We start from the raw sequence: 15,443 nt of genomic DNA on the forward strand, positions 1-15,443 counted from the left end.
ACCCCCCCCCCTCTTCTTTACCAAAGGGTGAGTGGGGAGGGGATGTGTGTGTAATGATCCCCCTCCCCTTCTCTAGGATTGTGCAAAAGGAGGAGAAAAAACCCTTTCCAAGCGGGCAAAGGATGGGTAACTCCCCCCCCCCTTCTCCTCCTGGACTGTGGAAAAAAAGGGAGACCCCCTTTCCAAGGGGGGAAGGGGCTCCCCGACACTGGAAAAATGGAGACCCCCCTCCTTTAACAAGGAGTGAGGGGGCGTGCAATCCCCTCTCTCCCAGATTCTGCAAAAAGTGAGGCTCCCCCTTTCCAAGAGGGGAGGGGGTGCGCAATTCCCTCCTCTTTCCCCTGTCCTACCAGACCCTGAAAAAGAGAGATCCCCCCTTTTATTAAAGGGGGGAAAGGGGCATCACCACCTCCTCCCTCTGGCCCTTTCCGCAGAACCAAAGAGAGACTCCCCCCTTTCCAAGCCGGGTTGTGGGGGGCGTGCAATCCTTCTCCCTCCCCTCTTCTCCTCTTCCCTCCCTCTCCCCGGACTCAAAAATAGAGACTCCCGCCTTTCCAAGCAGGGGGGGGGAGGAACAGGCGTGCCATTCCGCCTTCCCCTTGCTCTTCCTTCCTGCGGACACTGCAAAGAGGGACTCCCACCCAACACCCCCCCTCCCCATGGGCCGCTGGTGGGACTCCGATTCCAATTGACTGATTAACAGAGTTAGAAGGGACCTTATAGGTCATCTAGTCCAGCGGTCGCCAACTGGCGGTCCGTGGAGAAAATTTTGGTGGTCTGCAGAAAAAGGATTTGCATTTTTTAGATTGCACTAAAATCGGGGGTCCTCAAACTACGCCCCCCCCCCGGGGAATGGATACCTGCTTGTATTGCTGCAGAGAGCCTCCGCCTTTTTGTGCAGGTTGGAGGGGGGGGGGAAATTCCAACTTTTTATTTGATTGATTGCGTTAAGCATGTATTATATAAGAATTTAAGTATAAACATGATTTTGGATACATGAAAAGGGTACCAATAAAAAGAAACATTAGGACAAGGACGGTAGCAGGGAGTGAGGGATTCCTACCGGTTCGGACTGGTTTGGCTGAACGAACCGGTAGTGGTTTGGTGGACTGGGTCAATGGAACCGACCCAGGGCTGCCACACCCCCGAACCGGTTCTCCGGACAGCACCTATGGCGCCGCCCTCTTGTTTTTCGCCTCTGCGCATGCGCAGAACAATTTTTACAATTTTGCGCCCTCGAGCAAATAATTTCCCACCAGCGCAACCATTTCACACCCATGAGCGAACCGGCAGTAGTGCCGGCCGGAACCCACCCCTGGATGGTAGGCATGTTGGTGCGCTTATGCACGCCCCTTACAGACCTCTTAGGAATGGGGTGAGGTCGACAGTAGACAGCCTAAGGTTAAAGCTACGGGGGTTTGGGGAAGAAACCACAGGTAGCAGGTAGTGCATTCCAGGCATTGACTTGGGGTCTGCTTCGGCCTCCGGGGGGGGGGGGCTTTGGGGGAAGGCTAGAGGGAAGCTCCGCTGGTGGCAAAGAGCCAGAGGGCTTCGTTCCAGTGGGACTGCATCAGAGGTGGGTCCCTGCCATTTCTAATCTCTTCTATAAAAGAGGTTCCACAAATCTACCGTGCCATTTAGAACCGGTTCCAGCTCCCTCCCCCCGCCCGTCCGCACATCATCAAGTTGAAGAGCAAGAGGAGGAATTCTGGGAGTTGAAGTCCACAAGTCTTAAAGCTGTCAAGTTTGAACACCCGTGGGTTTTTTTTTTCCTAAAGGGCTAGGGGTGCAAGGGTCTTGTAACTTGACAGCTTTAAGACTTGCACACTTCAATGCCGGAGTTCCTGAGCCAACATGACTGGAGGAGGAATTCTGGGAGTTGAAGTCCACAAGTCTTAAAGCTGTCAAGTTTGAACACGCCTGGGTTTTTTTTTTCTAAAGGATTAGGGGTGCAAGGATCTTGTAACTTGACAGCTTTAAGACTTGCACGCTTCAAATGCCAAGAGTTTCTGAGCCAATATTTTGGTTGCTAAGCTAGAGCGTTGTTAAGTGAGTTTCACCACAATTTACAAGTTGGCCACGCCCACCCAGTGACATGACTGCCAAGCCACTCCCACTCAGTCACATGGCTGGAAATCCACTCCCACCTGGTCACATGGCCGGCAAGCCACTCCCACAAAGCAGGCCACACCTACAGAAGAGGTTCTAAACATTTTGGAAACCCACCACTGGAGTCTTCCCTCTGCTTGGAAAGCTTATGCCAGTGATGGCGAACCTTTTTTGGCTCCCAGCACAGTGGGGGGGGGGTCATGCGTGCGCGTGCCGCATCCATAATGCAATGCGCGATCTCCCCAGTGCATATGTGCGCAAGAGAGGCGCAACCCCCCCAGTTTTCCATGCTTTTTTGGCCCTCCTCAGGCTCCAGAGGCTTTATAGGAGCCTGGGGAGAGTGAAAACAGCCTCCCCCCGCCCAAATGCCCTCCAGAGGCTTCAGGGACCTTCCGGAGGCTTCCCTGAAGCCTCCAGAAGACTACAAAGGACCATACGAGCAAACTGGAAGTGACTTCCGGTTTGCTCGTAGGGTCGTTTTTTGCCCTTCGGAGCCTTCAGGGAAGCCCCTGAAGCCTCCGTAAGGCTTAAACCGACCCTACGAGTAAACCGGAAGTCTGTTCCCGAACTTCCTGTTTGCCCATAGGGCCAGTTTTTTGCGCTCCGGAGTCTTCAGGGAAGCTCCTGAAGCCTCTTGAGGGCCTCCGGGTGGGGGGGAAGGCTCTTTTTGCCCTCCCCAGGCTCCTATAAAGCCTCTGGAGCCTGGGGAGGGCGAAAAATGGCTTTAAAAAAGGCTGAACTCGTGTGCCCTGACAAATGGCTCCGCGTGCCACCTGTGGCCCGCGTGCCATAGGTTCGCCATCCCGGGGCTATAGCAATCCCTGCAGACTGAAACAGCTGATGATCAGGAGGCCCATGCTTAAACTAAAAGTAAAACTTGCTGTTTGCTTCATGAGGCAAATTGCTGGGAGGCAGAAGCAGATTTTGGTTTTCTTCTGCTAATCAGGCTGTTTGCTGCAAGGAGGTAAGTCAATCACTATAAATGCCTATAGAATGTTCAAATTATTAGACTTATTTTGTAAAGACTGCTTTATTATTGTTCTAGACCACTTAACAAAATGAAGCAGTCCAGAAAGCCACCTCAATTTTAACAGCATCTGTACAAGTATAGTCTGAAATGGAACACCACAAACAGTGTATGTGTCTGTACTGTTTGCTGTTTGTTGCAAGGAGGCAAATTTCATTCCCCTTGTTTTGCTCCCCAAAAGCTAGGTATACTTTGGAGCATCTTATACTCCGAAAAATACGGTAATATTCTGCCTTTTTAATATTTCCTAAAATATTTCATTCTTCTAGGACAGGGGGGTGTCTTCCCTCAGAACGGTCACTAAATGAACCCGTTGTAAGTCAACGACTACCTGCATTTCTTAAATTTATATGCTAGCCTTCTCTCTCTCTCTAATAAAGGAACTCAGGGCAGCGTTAGCACTTTCAAAGTCTGTTTCTTTGTTCTGGGAACTGAGAAGGGCTTCAAGATTTCAAAATAACGAAGTACCCACAAACAGCGTAAAGCTTTTAGTAAATGCTTAGAATGCCATCACTTCGGCTTTTTCACTAAAAGCCTCTGTTGACCCTTTGCGTTCAAGGTGAAAATAAAAAAGAAATTCAATACTTACTTTTCCCAGGAAGGACCCAGGAATTTCTCCTATGTAAAAAAAACCCTAAACCCACATTAACTTGGGGTCCTTATATATGCAAGACATTGAGGGGGGTGTAATAAGCACAACTGGGGTCTGGAAAAGCAATTGGGAATCAATTTGCAACCTGACCCACAGTGCCATTAAGCTGAAATGCTTATAGATTTATGGCAGGTTTTTTTTTTGTCCACTTGGAAACAAAAAGGCGCTAAATTTATATATTCTCCCGGGACCTTCCTCCCACCTAGAATATAAATCAGATGAAAGTAACAGAAATAAATTTTCACAGCCAGGAGACCCCAGAAATAAAATACAGGTAGTTCTCAACTATAGAATAGAACAGAATAGAATAGAACAGAACAGAACAGAAATTAGAATAGAATAGAATAGAAATTAGAATAGAATAGAATAGAAATTAGAATAGAATAGAATAGAATAAATTAGAATAGAATAGAATTATTTTATTGGCCAAGTGTGATTAGACACACAAGGAATTTGTCTTTGGTGCATAAAAAAATACATTTATCAAGAATCATAAGATATAACAGTGATAGTCTTAGTGTCAAGCCTGAAGCCATCTTTTCTTTTGGATCTTTGGCCTGCCACACTTTCTATTATTCTACTATGCATTTTCTATTGTGGGAAAATGGGAGGGGGGGTTGTACGGAGTTAGATGCTATGTAGCCATAACAATATTCTTTCTAGAAAGCCAAGGTCATCCTTTGTCCATGCACCTCTGCACCTGACCGGAACTGGATGGGTGGAACTGCCAGCATTACAGATTGGACCATGGGATGGGCTTGTGGATGTGTGGGGGCAAGATCTTGAACTTTCAACTGGGTGGGGAAAACCGGGAAGCTTTGAGATTCGGGTTTTCCCAGATGTGCCCACTTGGCTCTCTTAATAAATTGGAACTTTGAGCAATATTTTGCCTCGGACTCTGATTTAATTTTGGATGCTATTTGGAACCCTGACATTAACCCGAATCTTATTGCATTCTTTGATAATGTGACAAAATTAGTGGACCAGAGGAATGCCGTTGATATAGTTTACTTGGACTTCAGTAAGGCTTTTGATAAGGTAGACCATAACCTACTACTAGATAAAGTAGAAGAATGTGGGTTAGACAGCATCACCACCAGATGGATTGGTAACTGGCTGACCAACCGCACTCAACGTGTAGTTCTCAATGGAACTGCATCTACATGGAGGGAAGTATGCAGTGGAGTACCCCAAGGCTCTGTTTTAGGCCCAGTACTCTTCAACATCTTCATCAATGATTTGGATGAGGGAATAAATGGGGAACTCATCAAATTTGCAGATGATACCAAGCTGGCAGGAATAGCCAACACTCCAGAAGATAGGCTTAAGATACAGAAGGATCTTGACAAACTTGAACATTGGGCACTATCTAATAAAATGAAATTCAATGGTGAAAAGAGTAAGGTTCTACATTTAGGCAACAAAAACGGAATGCACAGGTACAGTATAGGTGATACCATACTCAGTAGTAGTAACTGTGAAAGGGATCTTGGAGTCCTAGTGGACAACCATTTAAATATGAGCCAGCAGTGTGCAGCAGCTGCCAAAAAAGCCAACACAGTTCTAGGCTGCATCAACAGAGGGATAGAATCAAGATCACGTGAAGTGTTAATACCACTTTATAATGCCTTGGTAAGGCCACACTTGGAATACTGCATTCAGTTCTGGTCGCCACGATGTAAAAAATATGTGGAGACTCTAGAAAGAGTGCAGAGAAGAGCAACAAAGATGATTAGGAGACTGGAGACTAAAACATATGAAGAACGGTTGCAGGAACTGGGTATGTTTAGCTTAAGAGAAAGAAGGACTAGGGGAGACATGATAGCATTATTCCAATATCTCAGAGGTTGCCACAAAGAAGAGGGAGTCAAACTATTCTCCAAAGCACCTGAGGGTAGAACAAGAAGCAATGGGTGGAAACTAATCAAGGAGAGAAGCAATTTAGAACTGAGGAGGAATTTCCTGACAGTGAGAACAATTAATCAGTGGAACAGCTTGCCTCCAGAAGTTGTGAATGCCCCAACACTGGAAGTCTTTAAGAAGATGTTGGATAGCTATTTGTCTGAAACGGTATAGGGTTTCCTGCCTAGGCAGGGGGTTGGACTAGAAGACCTCCAAGGTCCCTTCCAACTCTACTATTGTATTGTATTGTATTGTATCTCCATTAAAATATTTTACTGGCTACTTTGAATTTTGAGGTGCTGTCCAGGGTCCTGAGCCCCAGCATCGACCTGAGCCCGGGCGGCGAAAAGACTCAGGGGAAATGGAGGAAGAGTGACCCAAACTAAGCAATCCAATCATACTAGGAAACTAAATAAAACAATATAAATCGTAAAGATACAAGCAACAAGGTTATAGTCATAGGTAGAAAAGGAGATAGGTAATAGGAAGGATGACAAGAATAAGAGTAATACAGTCTTAGTAACAGTTTGACAGATTTCTGGGAATTAGCTGTTTAGCAGAATGATGGCATGTGGAAAAACCGGTCCTTGTGTCTAGTTGTTCTGGTGTGCAATGCCCTATAGCGTTGTTTTGAGGGTAGAGGTTGAGACAATTTATGTCCAGGATGTGAGGGGTCTGTAGACTAAACCATTGGCTTATGAGTCATGACAATTCAAAGTTAAAAAGGTGGACTTATGACCATTTTTCACACTTATTTTTCACACAGCATCCTCCTGCTCATGTCAGCCAAATTCAGACGCTTGCCAATTGCTTCGTATTTATGATGGTTACGATGTCCCAGGGCCACGCAATCCTCTTTTACGTCATTCTCCCAAGAGCAATCAATGGGGAAGCCAGATTCCCTTAACACCCATGTGGCTAAACGAACCACTGCAGTGATTCGCTTAACGGCCGGGGCAAGAAAGGACACAAAATGGGGCAAAAGCCACTTAACTGCCATTTCTGCTCAGCGACAGAACGTTGGGCTCAATTGTGGACGTAAGTCGAGGAAGCGGCATTAGTAAAATAAGGTTCTACATCTAGGCAAGAAAAACGAAATGCACAGGTACAGTATAGGTGGTACCTGGCTCAATAGAAGCAACTGTGAGAGGGATCTTGGAGTCCTAGTGGACAACCATTTAAATAGGAAGCAAGCCGTGTGCAGCAGCTGCCAAAAAAGCCAACACAGTTCTAGGCTGCATCAACAGAGGGAGAGAATCAAGATCACATGAAGTTTTAATACCACTTTATAATGCCTTGGTAAGGCCACACTTGGAATACTGCATTCAGTTCTGGTCACCACAATGTGGAAAAGATGTGGAGACTCTAGAAAGAGTGCAGAGAAGAGCAACAAAGATGATTAGGGGACTGGAGACTAAAACATAAGAGGAACGGTTGCAGGAACTGGGTATGTTTAGCTTAAGAGAAAGAAGGATAGGGGGAGACATGATAGCAGTCTTCCAATATCTCAGGGGCTGCCCTAAAGAAGAGGGAGTCAAGCTATTCTCCAAGGCACCTGAAGGCAGGACAAGAAGCAATGGGTGGAAACTAATCAAGGAGAGAAGCAACTTAGAACTGAGGAGAAATTTCCTGACAATTAGAACAATGAATGAGTGGAACCACTTACCTCCAGAAATTGTGAATGCACCAAAACTGGAAGTTTTAAAGAAGATATTGGATATTTATTTGCCTGAAGAGGTGTAGAGTTTCCTGCCTGAGCAGGGGGTTGGACTAGAAGACCTTCAAGGTCCCTTCCAACTCTGTTTTCTATTCTATTCGATTCTATTATCATTACAGGAAAGAAAAATGTGCATTTGTTTGGAAGTGTGCTGGAAGCAAACATTTCCGTGTGTCTTCTCTTAGGGACCTTTTGGGAAAGTAGCACAAACTAATCAAACTAAAAGCATGACTGCTAATGTGCAAATAAATTGTCTGGGTATTATTGCAGACAGGACAACAATAAAGTCTCTCGTAAACAAATAAAAGTGCAATAATCCTTTTTGGAAGATATATGACGTTCAAAAAGGACAAACTCAAAGAATTAGATCTCCTCCAATTATTATTTTCTGTTCCAAGGACGGAAGCGATCAGATCCAGCCACGCCACAATTACATTAGCAACTCCGGCTGGGATTTTATTACCTAAATCTAAATTGAATGAATTTCTTTCAGGAGGAATAAAACTTTTGGGAGTGTGGGAAGTTGGTTTAGAGAAATACTGGTAACCCTTTGCTTACAACCATTTTTTTAGGGACTGTTTGAAGTTACAACGGCACTCAAAAAAAAAATAGATTTACAACCGTTTCTTGCATTTACAAGGGTTGTAGCTTCTCCAAGGACATGTGATAGAAATTTCATGTATTGCCAATGGCAGTGTCCCGGGACAGCGGTGCCCAACTGGTGGTCCGTGAAAACATTTTGGTGGTCCTCAGAAAAACTATTAGCACTTTTTATATTGCACTAAATCTGGGGTCCTCAAATTACGCTCCCTGGGACGGATACGTGGAATGAATGTTTGTATTGCTGCAGAGAGTCTCCCTTTTCGGGGTCTTTTTGTGCTTGCTGGAGGGGGGTAGAAATTCCGATTTGGGGGGGGGGGGCTGTTTCAGCCTCCTGCTGTGGGGCTTTGGGCGAAGGCTGGAGGGAAGTGCCGCTGGAGGCGAAGAGCTAGAGGGCCTTGTTCTAATGGAATTGAATCACGGCCTGGAACTGGCTGACCATCTCAGCCCGCTGAGCCTCCAGGCGCCGGTACCTGGCCTTGCACTCCCACAGGTCTTCCCTCTGCTTGGAAAGCCTATGCTCCTAGTCCTCAGTGAGGTGATTCTGCTGAGCCTCCTTCTCGGTCAGATCCAATTTGAACTGAGCCGTTTTGCCAACTCTTTCTCCTGGTGGCTGCTTAGCTCCAGCAACTGCTTCCTATTGAGGCCCTAAGGAGACCGGGCAGAGAAGCAAGGAGTAGCTGGGAGGGGAGGGGCGAGTAGAGGCTAGCAAGGTGCCCCTCAACGTGAGTGACATCGAGTTGGCCATGCCCACCCAGTCACATGACCACCAAGCCACGCCTACCCAGCCGGTCATTAGGCAGATCATATTAGTGGTCTGGGGGATTTAATATTATGAATTCCCTGAAGGTTGGTGACCCTTGGATTAGAAGGTCCCTCCAAGGTTTCTTCCAACTCTTGTTATTCTGTTGTCCCATAGGGGTGGGGAAGGATAAATTGGGGTACAACTCATTTAACAACTGCTTTGCTTAGCAATGGAAATGTTGGTCTTAATGTTTAAGATTGATTAAGTTCAACCTTCTGATGAGCCAGGCATGTCTCCAGGATGTAGGACAAAAAATCAAAATATGTTTATGTGCAAGTGGCTTGCCCTACCAGCGTTGGTGAGACTGTTCTTGGTACCCTCTTTCCCAGAAAGTAAGACAGGGTCTTATTTTCTTTTGACCCCCGAAATAAGCGCTTGGCCTTATTTTCGGGGAAGTCTTATTATCTTTGAGGTTTACTGTTTGTGTGTCTGAGTTGATAGTAAACAGAGGGCAAACCCCACTCCCTTCGGGCACTGATGATGAGTTGTTGGTGGACTCCGACAGCTCAGATCATTATGGGACTGCTCTGGAGGATGAGGAAGACTCTGGAGGGTGTCTGGAGTCAGAGCAGGAACTAGAGAGGCCTGTTAGCCACCAGGTGGCATCTGAGTGAGGGAGCAGTGAGGAGGAGCAGAGGGAGGTTGTCCCTGATGTGCGTAGACATCGAATTGATAGGAGACAGGAACAGCTGTGGAGAAGACGTCATAGAAGGAAGTAGGGACAGCTGGTTAAGGGTGTGGCCCCTTCCAAAGAGTTTATAAGTGGAGCGAAGGGAGGGGGATCTTTGCAGGAAACAACAGTCCATTATACGAGCCGTTGCAGAAGCATTCTGTAAGTTTTATCTTGGGTTCTTGAAGATAACGTTCTAGTCTCCCAGCCAAGGGGTGGCTTTATCTATGTAATTAGTCATGGCAGACAGCCAAGCCTGGGTCTGCATATTCATTGGAATCACAGGGCAGAACAGTAGTTAGGTAATGAAATGCTTACTGCAAAACAACCAAGCTCAGAGAGCACCAAGGACCCCACAGCTCTCCTCCTCTTCCTCCTCCTCCTCTACTCTGTAACCCTCACTCCCTTTTAGCACTGATGATGTTACGTAGTTGGGTAATGAAACGCCTACACGAAACTATCAATCAATCAAGCAGAATAGAGCTGGAAGGGAACCTGGAGGTCTTCTAGTCCAACCCCCTGCCCAAGCAGGAGACCTTGTATCATTTCAGACAAGTGGCTGGTCAGTCTCTTCTTTAAAAACCTCCACTGATGAAGCACCCACAACTTCTGGGGGCAAGCTGTTCCACTGGTTCATTGTCCTCACTCTTAGGAAGTTTCTCCTTAGTTCCAGGTTGCTTCTCTCCTTGATTAGTTTCCATCCATTGTTTCTTATCTTGCCCGCTGGTGCGTTGGAAAGCAAGTGGGCCCCCTCTTCTTTGTGGCAGCCCCTCAAATACTGGAATACTGCTGTCCTGTCCACCCCCAGTCTTTCTTTTCTCTATCCTGCAACCGTTCTTCATATGTTTTAGTCTTCGGGCCTTTAATCGTCTTAGTGGCTCTTCTCGGTACTTTTTCCAAAGTCTCAGCATCTTTTTTGTAGTGTGGTAACCAAAGCTGGCTGCAGTATTCCAGGTGTGGCCTTACTAAAGCTTTTTGAAAAAGTTTTGACTGCACCGTTGTGGATGCCGTGACTGATAAACCCATAAGAAATGTAAAGCATCTTTCTTTCAATCTATCTCTAACAGAGACATCATCCTGCCTACAAAACTGTGTATACTCAAGGCGATGGTTTTCCCAGTTGCAATGGATGGCTGTGAAGGTTGGACCATAAGAAAGGCTGAGTGCCAAAGAATGGAGGCCTTTGAACTCTGGTGCTGGAGAAGACTCCTGCATTGAGTCCCTTGGACTGCAAGGCCATCCAACCGGTCAGTCCTAGAGGAGATCCACCCTGACTGCTCTTTAGAAGGCCAGATCCTGAAGGGGAAACTCAAAGACTTTGGCCACCTGATGAGAAGGAAGAAAGACTCCCTGGAGAAGAGCCTCACGCTGGGAAAGATGGAGGGCAAAAGAAGAAGGGGACAACAGAGAAGGAGATGGCTGGATGGAGTCACCGAAGCAGTCGGCGTGAGCTTCAATGGACTCCAGAGGATGGTAGAGGACAGGAAGGCCTGGAGGAATGTGGTCCATAGATTAATGATGGGTTGGACACAATAATACAATAATACAATACAATACAAAAGCAGAGTTGGAAGGGACCTTGGAGGTCTTCTAGTCCAACCCCCTGCCTAGGCAGGAAACCCTATACCGTTTCAGACAAATGGCTATCCAATATCTTCTTAAAGACTTCCAGTGTTGGGGCATTCACAACTTCTGGAGGCAATTTCTGTTCCACTGATTAATTGTTCTAACTGTCAGGAAATTTCTCCTCAGTTCTAAGTTGCTTCTCTCCTTGATTAGTTTCCACCCATTGCTTCTTGTTCTACCCTCAGGTGCCTTGGAGAATAGTTTGACTCCCTCTTCTTTGTGGCAACCTCTGAGATATTGGAAGACTGCTATCATGTCTCCCCTAGTCCTTCTTTCTCTTAAGCTAGACATACCCAGTTCCTGCAACCGTTCTTCATATGTTTTAGTCTCCAGTCCCCTAATCATCTTTGTTGCTCTTCTCTGCACTCTTTCTAGAGTCTCCACATCTTTTTTACATCATAGCGACCAGAACTGAATGCAGTGAATGAAGTGAATGACCAGAACTGAATGCAGAACTGAATACAACTTCGCAATAACTAATAACAACAAATTGATTGAACTGAAAGGTGATAGGTTGCCAATAAAGGCTGCGTGGAGCAATTAATCAACCACCAGACTATCCTTCTGCAAAATCTCCCCTTGGGCAGGCACATTTCCTACTTGATGTTACCGTTTCCTCAACCCACAGCCTGCTAATGTCTCTTATGATGTATCACCTTCGTACTGGCCCTCAGCCTACTTCCACAAGGTAGGATAACAGCCCTTGATTTATTTCCGTATACGGAGTCCTGCTGCCCTAAGAAACAAGTCAGGCCTCAGACAAACTTGTTAAACCACTTAAAAATAAATTACCGCTGTAATTACTGTACAATGGAGCAGAATAATACTAGAGAATTTGTACATCCATGCAATTCGGAACTCGGTGGAAGTTGACTCTAGCAGCTTACAAGGAGCTCCAGGCTAAATTTCTGGTCTGGCCTCTCCTGATTTTCTTTGATAGGATGTCTAAATGTTCCAAAATGTGATTCACACAAGATACTTGCCTCGAAATTTCTTCTTTAGAGCAGCAATGGTCTCTCGGCAACACAGGAGCATCCATTTAACTAATGTTTTAAAAAAGGCATTAGTCTCAGACTTACAAAATGAAAAGGCTGGCAGGTTCCTTAGAGGTCATCAAGTCCAACCCCTTCCCAGTGTAGATATTGTGGCCCGCCAAGAGTCGGAGAGTAAGGAGGTTGGGAAGGAGCACGGGCCAGTCCAAGAGGCTGGGGAAGGCCCAGACGAGGGCTCAGCATCGGAGGCAGAGATGGGGCCAAGGCCGTCTGGCAGTAATCAGGTGCCTACGGAGCTAGACATCAGTGAGGCAGAAGAACAGCTGTTCCCAGGATGCGCATGCGCAGAGCTGCCAGAAGAAAAGAACAACTCAGAAATCAGGGTCGACTTGGGAGTAAAGCCACAGGTGGAAGATGAATGGCCCTTCCCATAGGACATAAAAGAGGAGCGAAAGGGGAGGGGGCTTTTGCAGGAAACAGTTCATTCAGTCATTAGATTCATTTCAGGAGTGTGAAGATCTGTCCGTGAATCTCAGAGACTCTGTGCCCAGCCTTTCCTTGCACAGCACCTCCTTTGGGAAAATATTTGCATGGCAGCTTTCCAAGATAGATAAGGTCTGTGGTCCTAAATATTCCTTTGAAAGACTGTTTGCCAGGCCTGGCTGAAGGTGAATGAGAGGAATTCACATTCGTTTAATAAAAGGGGTTTTGTCGGGACCAGGACTCCGCCTTGTGCTTTTGGGGGGAAGCCTCGGTCAGAACAGTGGGAGTAGACCATGGTACCACAGCAGTGGTGGGTTTCGGCTCCCGTTACAACCGGTACACTGCAACGGGAGCCGGGTGTGCACCATGGGCACGCATGTGCACCTGCCAACTGCGACATTCCAGCTGCTAAGCAGAGCATCGAGCAGGTGCCGTACACTGTGTGCACAGATGGCCCGTTTCCTTCAAATAAAGATAAGGAACGGGGGGGGGGGGCAGACCCTCCAAAGCACCATTCCGGTACGGTGGCTGCTGCTTCCAGCAGGCAATGGTACGTGTGTACCGGGGCGTACCACCTGCAACCCACCACTGTACCACAAAATGTAGGTAGGTTGTTGCATTGTTGAATCTCCCAAATGCACAGGTACAGTATAGGTGGTACCTTGCTCAATAGAAGCAACTGTGAGAGGGATCTTGGAGTCCTAGTGGACAACCATTTAAATAGGAGCCAGTCGTGTGCAGCAGCTGCCAAAAAAGCCAACACAGTTCTAGGCTGCATCAACAGAGGGAGAGAATCAAGATCACGCGAAGTGTTAATACCACTTTATAAGGCCTTGGTAAGGCCACACTTGGAATACTTGCATTCAGTTCTGGTCGCACGATGTAAAAAAGATGTGGAGACTCTAGAAAGAGTGCAGAGAAGAGCAACAAAGAGGATTAGGGGACTGGAGGCTAAAACATATGAAGAACAGTTGCAGGAACTGGGTATGTTTAGCTTAAGAGAAAGAAGGACTAGGGGAGACATGATAGCAGTCTTCCAATATCTCAGGGGTTTCCACAAAGAAGAGGGAGTCAAACTATTCTCCAAGGCACCTGAGGGTAGAACAAGAAGCAATGGGTGGAAACTAATCAAGGAGAGAAACAACTTAGAACTGAGGAGAAACTTCCTGACAGTGAGAACAATTAATCAGTGGAACAGAAGTTGCCTCCAGAAGTTCTGAATGCCCCAATGGTATAGGGTTTCCTGCCTAGGCAGGGGGTTGGACTAGAAGACCTCCAAGGTCCCTTCCAACTCTGCTTTCTATTCTATCCTATCCTATCCTATCCTATCCTATCCTATCCTATCCTATTCTATCCTATCCTATCCTATCCTATTCCATTCCATTCCATTCCATTCCAATCAATGAGAGAAGCAACCTAGAACTAAGGAGGAATTTCCTGACAGTGAGAACCATTTATCAGTGGAACAAATTCCCTCCAGAAATTATGAATGTTCCAACACTGAAAGTTTTTAAGAGGAGATTGGATACCCCTTTGTCTGAAATGGTATAGAATTCCCCAATTCCTGCAACTGTTGTTTGTATGTTTTATCCTCCAGTCCCCTAATCCTCTTTGTTGCTCTTCTCTGCATTCTTTCTAGAGTCTCAACATCTTCTTTATATTGTGGGTGACCAAAACTGGATTTGCAAGTGTGGCCTTACTAAGGATTTACATAGCGGTTCTCTTTTGAGCTTCTTCGCACTGTTTGAGGGTATCTTCTCTTTTCACACCTGATAGATGGACATTTGGGACTCGGCTCCGGATGGAGGGCTGAAGAGGAGAACCAGACATTACAGCGAAGGCCAGGGGTGGTCCCTCTATTTCAGTGTTTCCCAACCTTGGCAACTTGAAGATGTCTGGACTTCAACTCCCAGAATTCCCCAGCCAGCATTCGCTGGCTGGGGAATTCTGGGAGTTGAAGTCTAGACATCTTCAAGTTGCCAAGGTTGGGAAACACTGCTTTATTTCACATTCCGCATTATGTCATATTGCGTTAATTTCCTGCTTGACAAGCTGAGATGCTGTAGCCAGAAATATCCGAGCGATGTTTCATTTGTCATGTTATAGGAAGTTAGCACCCACCCATCTCCTAGACCTAGAAGAATGAAATAGCCTAGAAAATATTGAGAAGACGGGATGTTATATTTCCCTGGAAAAGAAATGGAGAAACATGCTTTTAGACAGGAAACAATGTCAATGGCCTGAGTCAGTCTATTCTACATAACAAAGGTCTCCCCCTTCAGCTCCAGGGTGATGGGATTGAGGCATGGTAGTATTAGCTCTTTACCCATCTCACCACAGGGCACCTGGGAAGAAGCAATGCTCAACCAAACCTGGACTCAAAGCACAGCCTAGAGTGCTGCCCTTGCACGGCCCCATGGGAGTCTGACAACCAATCAGAATGCAAGATCAAGATCAAAGGCCAGAGAGGGCATAAAACCAGGGACTTTCAGCATCTCGCTCTCTCTTTTCTTCTTCACCCAACATCTGGAAGCATCTGATCCCCCCTTTTCCGTTCAGGAGCTCAAGCCATGTGGTCCTGTCCACCATTAAACCATCTTTCCAAGCAGCCTCCGTGTCTCCAGTGTCTTTTTCTTACAAGGGAGTTAGCACCCACCCCTCTCCTAGGAAAATGAAATCTTTTAGAATATTTCCTCTAAAAGGGAGACAGAAACTCAGCTGCCTCCTACCTTTGTTAATGGGCCATTAAGGCCTGAGCCAGCTCATCTGCAACACAAAACACGTGGCTCTCAGGACATGATAGGATTAGCCCTCTTACCCATCTCACCACATGGCACCTGGGATGATTAAGGCTCAATCA

The sequence above is a fragment of the Natrix helvetica genome, assembly GCF_964273705.1.
Source record: "Natrix helvetica genome assembly, chromosome: 2".
Taxonomy (NCBI): Eukaryota; Metazoa; Chordata; class Lepidosauria; order Squamata; family Natricidae; genus Natrix; species Natrix helvetica.